The following is a 7,774-nucleotide window of genomic DNA, read 5'->3' on the forward strand; positions in this document are numbered from 1 at the left end:
GTTTCGCTGAGTAGCAGGAACTTCTAAAACGCTCAGAGAACTCATTTGCGGTGAAATCGAACAAATTCCTTGCTATCTTTCTTTAGAGGACGGTTTGTGGAGTTGTGAATGACAATTTTCTTATCTTCATTCTCCACAAAATACCACTTGGTCTCACAAGGTCGCAAACGCCCACTGGTAGCACCGCGCACCGGTGGCTCAGTTGGTTGAGCATCGGGCTGTCATGCGGGAGGTCGCGGGTTCAAACCCCAGCCGGATCAACACTCAGGATTTTAAAATAACCGAGGAGAAAGTGCTGCCTTTGTAATTTCACCTGCAAATGGTTAGACTTTCAAGTCTTCTCGGATAAGGACTATAAACCATAGGCCCCATCTCACAAATGTCTTCTATGTTCATAAGTTCCCTGTGGGACGTTAAAGAACCCAAACACTATTTGAGAAGAGTAGGCGATAAAGTCCCCGGTGTTGTGGCTGTCCTGTTCTCTCCAGCAGAAGTGGCCGGCTTGGCGGAGGCCACCTAGGCAGAAACAGCCACAAGTCAAAAAGGGACTTTGCCGAGTGCTGGAACATGTAGATGTAGATGTAGATGTAGATGTAGATGTAGATTATTACAGCTGAAAGTCTTAGGTTGCCAAAAGAGAGAGAGAAATTACAAAAAGGTCTATCTCAGCTGGATGGATTTGCAGACGAATGAGCTTGTCGGGAGTAAATTTATAGCAACTCGTACATTTGAAGTATTGTGCAGGCTATTCGCCCCTTTTGTGGGAGTAGTTTCATTCATTTTCTGGTTTCCTTTGCGGGGAATACCATTCAAATTTTATCTGAAGGAACACCCATGAGTTAATTGTTATTGTTTTGCATAACATGCATATTTTTGACATAAAGTTGGAAAACTTTGTAACGTATGTTATTTTCTTTCCTTTGTAGTTTGACGACGTAAAACATGGACTTACTAAACTCAGTATTTGTTCAAAACTCAGTTTCCTCGACGTCTCTTCTGAAGGGATACTCATATATCCAAATCATTCAAAAATTCTCTTCAAAAAGGAGCAGGCGACGATGGCACAAGCTCAAGAGTCCAATGGTTTAAGTCTGAAGCCCACAAACGGCCCAGAGAACGACACAAGCTCGGGACAAAAGGCAGTGAAAGCTCTGGACGACAAAGAATCATGCAGCATTCAGGACAACAAATGAATGAAGAAGGTAGTTTCTAAAGAAACTGGTGCTTCATCGGTGGGGAAGTAGTATACAAAAAATTGGTTTTATCAACGGAGTTGATAATGTAAATTGGCCACCGTACAGAGATTCTGAAAGGTGACGTTTCGAGCATTAGCCCTTCTTCAGAGCGAATCGAGGAATTATGGGTTACGTGTAGTTTTTATAGTAGAGTAGGAGCTTAAAATGATCCCGAGACTGGTATAATATTTTCGCAACCTCCACTTATTTCATTCAAACGCGACAAAAACGTTGGCAACTTTTTAGTTAGAAGCGCACTCAAAACTAACGAGCAACCCAGCACTTTCAAATGCGCGCGCTCACGATACAAAACTTGTCTTTTCATTGTTAACACTAGAAAGATATCGGGACCTAAGCGATCTGTTAAGATCACCGATCGTTTCACATGTACCTCCGCAAATGTCATTTATTGCATAACCTGTACGTTTTGCAATAAATTATACATTGGCGAGACAGGTAGACAACTAGGTGACCAATTCCGCGAACACCTTCGCAATGTTGAGAAGGATGACAAAGATGCATCTAAGCCAGTCGCTCGTCATTTTAATCTCCCTAACCACTCCAAAAAACACATGGCTATCTGCGGCCTTTCCCTACATCTAGGTACGACGGAAAGCCGCAAGAATCTAGAACCAAAAGTCATCTTCCAAATCGGCACCCTTAATCCTCACGGTATTAACGAACGCTTTTCATTTAACTAATATATTCCTATTTTTCACGTTGCCATGTTACCACCAATAGCGTAGCTCCTACTCTACTATAAAAACTACACGTAACCCATAATTCCTCGATTCGCTCTGACGAAGGGCTAATGCTCGAAACGTTACCTTTCAGAATCTCTGTACGGTGGCCAATTTACATAATCAAGTCCGTTGATAAAACCAATTTATTAGCATTCAGGACAGTCCAGTTTGTCAGCCAAACAAAGGTAAAATAATTCCTTATTCGTTCAACGAAACAAGAAACAAACGGATCAAGTCAGTCGAAGACAAGTTCACGAGTTCCATTACCTGTGGAATCCGACAACCAATTGAAGTTTGAGAACTGTTGAACTGAGATATGTGAGAAAGTGTGACATTGTTGTCATTTCCTAAGACTCGCATTAAATTCCAGTTTATATGTAATTTCAAGAGCTTTTTGGACTTGATTCCTTACGATAATTATCATGAGCAATAGTTAAGATATTTTCTCATTATTGATTACAAGTAATCGATGAAATGTACAAGTTATCTAAGTATATAGTACAACGTACTACACTGTTAGTAAATTTAAGCAATTTAGTCGCCAGTGTTAAGGGAAGTTAATAAACTTCGTTAATTTTATCATAACTCGTGTAAATGACAGCATCAACATTTGCACTCTGTAAAAGTACACATATGTATTTACATGCATAACCCCGACCCCCTCCCCCTCCAATAATAGGAGCAGTCATATATAAAAATATAAATGGCTATAAACGCTGTAACTAAATAATTACATTAAATTTATTATTTAAAATTTAATTAGAGAGAAAACATGAGCTGTGATGATGAAACTGATAAAGATTGCGATGAGCAATCTGATGATACATGTAGCAGTGCTGCCAGTTCAAGTAAAGGAAAGAAAGGTGAGTACAGCTATTGCTATTACATATATTCTAGAAGAGTCACTTTTCCATGTTCAAATTCCTGAACAAAAAAAGAAATGGAAAAATATTTAGGTTCTCTTTTTGTGCTCAGGAAGGCTGAGCCAAGGGGAATGGGCCGGTGGTGGGAAGGATGTTGCTAGACATTTCATTCTGTAGAATTTACATGCCATTCCACTTAAACTGATTGCCTGAAATATTGATTACTACTTTATAATTTGCCTTTTTAGACAATCAGTTGCTCTAAGTATTATTTTGGTTCCCTGCAATGCCACAATTTGATTCAATTTCTTAGATTGCCCCTATGTTGTATGTAATATTCATCTGTCATGCCTTTGCCAACACGCTAAGAATGTATAATTTTCCAAAACACAGCACCAGTGGTTGTTTCAAAGACTTAAAACAATATAATTACTTGATTATGAGCAAAAAGGGGCTTCATTTCAGAATTTTGTGTTCCAGTGGACTGTCCTCACTATAATGGATATTGCACTGTAATAATTGTAGTTAAGTTCATTTAGACAACGTTTCCTTTCTCCAGCCTTAAAAGCAAAACTTGTCAAAAAGAAGAAAAGGGCATCAAAGCTGTCGGCCATAGAGATGCTGGAAAAGAAAAATGAAAGGAATGCTATTTTTAAGGAGCTTGACTAAGAACAAAGAAAAAGGAGTTTGAGTTCCAAAAACAGAAATATGAAGAAGCAGCAGCAGAGAGATGGGACAAATTTCAACTGGAGTTGGAAGAGAAGAGAGCATTTCTTACTCTGTTCAAAAACAAGCTTTAAAAGGAAAATGATTTTCTTGTAATTATTTTCAGGAATATTCGAATTTGTACTTAACAAAATCTGAGGTTGAGTTGATAAAGACTTGTTCATAAAGTGTTCATAAAGTGTTACCCTTGTATCTTATTTCTTGCATTTTGGAAGAAAACGACATAGAGGGAGAAACGTCAACCAGAGATTAGCCTGCACAGCAGGCTCAAAGGAGACGGGAACTTCCCTCGCAATTTTCGCTTTTTCCTTTCTACCCTCCCTGTTTGAACTGGCTACGCTGGAGTTGGAAGGGAAGACTGCATTTTTGCCCATAAAGTGGTTTTTGTTTATTTTACATTAAATCTGAATTGGTATACAAGTCAAGAAGTTAATGCAAGGCTGTATTTGGAACCACCAGTGTTTGTAAGTCTAACCCTAACTTGTTAACTTTGTACCTGTGTTTCTTGAATTTTGCAAAATATCTTTAGAAATACATGTTTGTTGCACACTTCTGTTCTTGGAATTTAATGGTTTTGACAAATAGGTTTCTAACATGGGTGGGTCAAGATCTGTCTGAGAACCATACAAGCAAGTATGACAGTTGGCCATTATAACTGCCACCAAATAGTACTTGCCAATGGGCTGGAGCAAAAGCTTTAAGTTTTTCTTAAAATCCAGAAATGCAAAGAGCTGACAAATCTTGCCAAATCCCCATTCTACACAGGTTCTAACTTTGCTCATTTGACTATTGAATTCCTTCTGATCATCTCTTAATCTAACTGCCCTATAAGCAGCCAGTATGTTTCTTGTCAGGCCATAGGCTGGGTCTCCATAAATTACGTAGGGTTCACCATTTGGCTTCTGGAATCTTCTCAGTTTATCAGCCAAACTGCTGACCCCTAGCGTGAAAGCATCATGTCGTTTCCCCACTATAGGGCCAAACAGGTGGGCGATTAATCCATTAGGAGCTTGAACTGACTAGGAAAAAATGTTAAGAATATACAACAATAGTCATGGGCAGGTTAAAAAAACGCCGTAAGGGACCAGTGGTAATTATAGGACAGCAGGCTCTGATATTGCCCGCATCACAGATGTCTTTGTTCTGGGCCCCCAATGGACACAAGGAATTCAAGAAGAACATTTTGAGTAATGGCGGCTGCATCTATCGGACAACTCTATTCTCCTAAACTAGTAAGCTTTCAAAGCGCTTTTGGTGGAGAAAACCTGTTCAAAATTTAACGAAATTGGGTATTAGAAAATGTGCTGTTTTATTTTTCAACATTGAAGTTCTGCTTAAATAGGTAAGTGGTAATTTTTGACAACTAGATCACCACTGAAGTTATCGAATCGAAGTTGACCCTCTGGAAACTAATTTCACCAATCAACCCCCCTCCCCACTGGAATTTCCAATTCCTCCGTGGTGGGGGTATGGATATTTTCTGGAAGAACACATTTTCACTAGCATACTTTCCAATCTTGGCACGTATTTCGGGTGAATAGTGGTTGTAATTCCCTCTCTTTCTTGCTGTAGCCGAGGAAATCTTCTCGCCATCATGATCATCTACTAATGTTCCTACCACAAATAGAACGTTTTGATACTCAACAGTACCAAGAGCTGTGTTTTCTTGACTTGGAAAAGAAGCAGGAATTGAAGGCACATCGCAATTTACTGAATCCCACTGGCTGTTATTTTGAATTGTAAAGCCATAGCAAAAAAATAATGCCATTGTGTGACTATTAAAGCCAAGCAGTTGCGTAAAAATTAAAATGAAACATCGATCCTCAGTACGTATGTCACAAAGGTCACGTTCAAACTGTAGGTTGTATAAAACGTCACTTGATTGTAATCACTTGTTCTCTGTTACAATTATGGCAAACCACGAATTAGAGGCTACTGTTACATATTCTTTTCTGTGTGGTATTCGTTGATTTCACGTCTACAAAGAAGTTTGGAAACTAATCCTTAGGGAACGTTTGAACCTTTCTCACGAATGAAACAACCTCCATGATCGCTATGCTATAGCTGCTTATAAGCGCCTTCCTGGACGGCTGGCTGACTCAATCATTGGTCACTTACCCAGAGAGATCTCTAGGCCTACACATGATTTTCGTTTAAGAGGAGGGGTTGCTTTCGCTGAAGTCATAAATACAATGCACAGAAGATCACCGCTTGTACAAGGAGGTCTTGAAATTCCGGTTAAAGTTGTGAATGAATGAATGAATGAACGTTATTTAAAACACAGTAAAAATATCAGTATGACAATAGAAAACAAAGAAGAAATTCATCTTAAGTAAAATTTTCTATTAACTGGTTTACATATTTGCCGTGTGGGAGTCTGATACAGAGAGCCATTTATCAATTCTTCTCTTAAAGTTGCATAGAGATTTTGTAGTGCGGATATCCTCAAGAAGATCGTTCCAAAGAAAAGCTACGCTTCAGGTAGTCAGTTCTTGGTTTCAGCAAGTACAATTTTTGTCTTGCGTCACGAAGGTCAAAGGACAGAGTTCTCAGAGTGAACATGTTACAAAGATAACTTGGGGCGAGCTTATTAACGCATTTGTACATTAAATTTGCCTTTTGCTTCGTCCGTCTAACTGAGAAGTTATCCCAGCTGAGAGAGGGTTGAGAAGATAGCGCGATTTTGTAGTTTTTGTAGTTTCTTACTCAGCTGTTGAGACAAGCCATCCCAAACAACACTGCAGTAGTCAAAATGTGGTTCGATAAGACCTTTATATATTTTAATAGTGGTATGCATTGAGATAAAAGATCTGACTTGCTTAAGTGCACCGATACTGGAAGCGACCTTATTTGAAGTTGCGTGTATGTGTTCCTTCCAGGATAGGTTTTCATCTATGTTCAGTCCGAGAGCTTTGCTGTGATCTGTTTGGTTTATTTTGACGCCCTCTACATTAACATTTATTTTCTTGTCATTTGAAGACTGCAATTTTTGATGCGAGCTTATGACCATAAACTCAGTTTTTGCCACATTGAGGCTTAACTTGTTAGCTTTGAGCCAGAGATTAATGCTTTTCAGTTCAGTATTGATTTGGGTCTCAAGACCAAGCATGTCAGATACAGCAAAGGTAACATTCGTGTCATCAGCATACATTCTAGGGGAGCCTAAGCTTAAGCAATTTGGTATGTCATTTATATAGATCAAAAAGAGTAGAGGGCCAATAATTGATCCTTGGGGAACTCCACAGTTTAAAAGGCTTGTACTGGAGAGGTGATTGGTTACGTTCCATCGTTGTAGACGATTTGCTAGGTAAGATTTAAACCATTTCAGTGCATCTTGATCCACCCCATATTTAGCAAGTTTTTGCCAGATGATTTCGTGATCTATAGTGTCAAAGGCTTTCTTTAAATCAATGAAAATTACACCATTGAGCAGACCTTTGTCAACAGTGACACACCAGTTGTTGCTTGTCTCCAGCAAGGCAGTAAGCGAACTGTGTGGAGAACGAAAGCCAGACTGGCAACTGGTTAATAAATCATTTACATTTAGATAGTTGTATAGTTGGACATAGATAATTTTTTCAAAGATTTTGGCCACAGCAGGTATAACGGATATAGGCCGATAGTTGTTTAAGTCAGTCTTGGATCCATTCTTAAAGATAGGTGTTACTTTAGCCAGCTTCCAGTCAGATGGGTAAATACCAGTCAGTAGTGATTGATTAAATATACTCGTTAAAGATGGTGCAACGACATCGGCGGCTATCTTTAATAGTTTGCATGGAATGTTATCAAGACCAGTGGCCTTCCCCCCATCGATACCTTTCACTAAATTGATGACTTCTTGGACATTGATCCTTTTGAAAGAAAATACCCTGTCAGAGGGTTTCACATAGTAAAGTGGATCAGTGTTTACAGTAGGAATTTCATGTCTTTAATCTTTAATCTTTAATGAGTTTACTCCTAAAACAGCAATAACTATACTAGGAGTTTAAAAGCAAAATATACGTACAAATAAAATTAAATATAAGTATATATATATATATATATATATATATATATAAAATAGTAAAATAGGGAAATAGTACAATTATGTATACATATAAATAGCATTATTCGAACGATTTAATGGCTGCAAGAGCAACACACTTAAAATTATTTTTATTTACATCATCATTAATGGGTAGATTGTTCCATGTTACTATCGTCCTTG

This window comes from Montipora capricornis, chromosome 10 (genome assembly GCF_036669925.1).
Source record: "Montipora capricornis isolate CH-2021 chromosome 10, ASM3666992v2, whole genome shotgun sequence".
Taxonomy (NCBI): Eukaryota; Metazoa; Cnidaria; class Anthozoa; order Scleractinia; family Acroporidae; genus Montipora; species Montipora capricornis.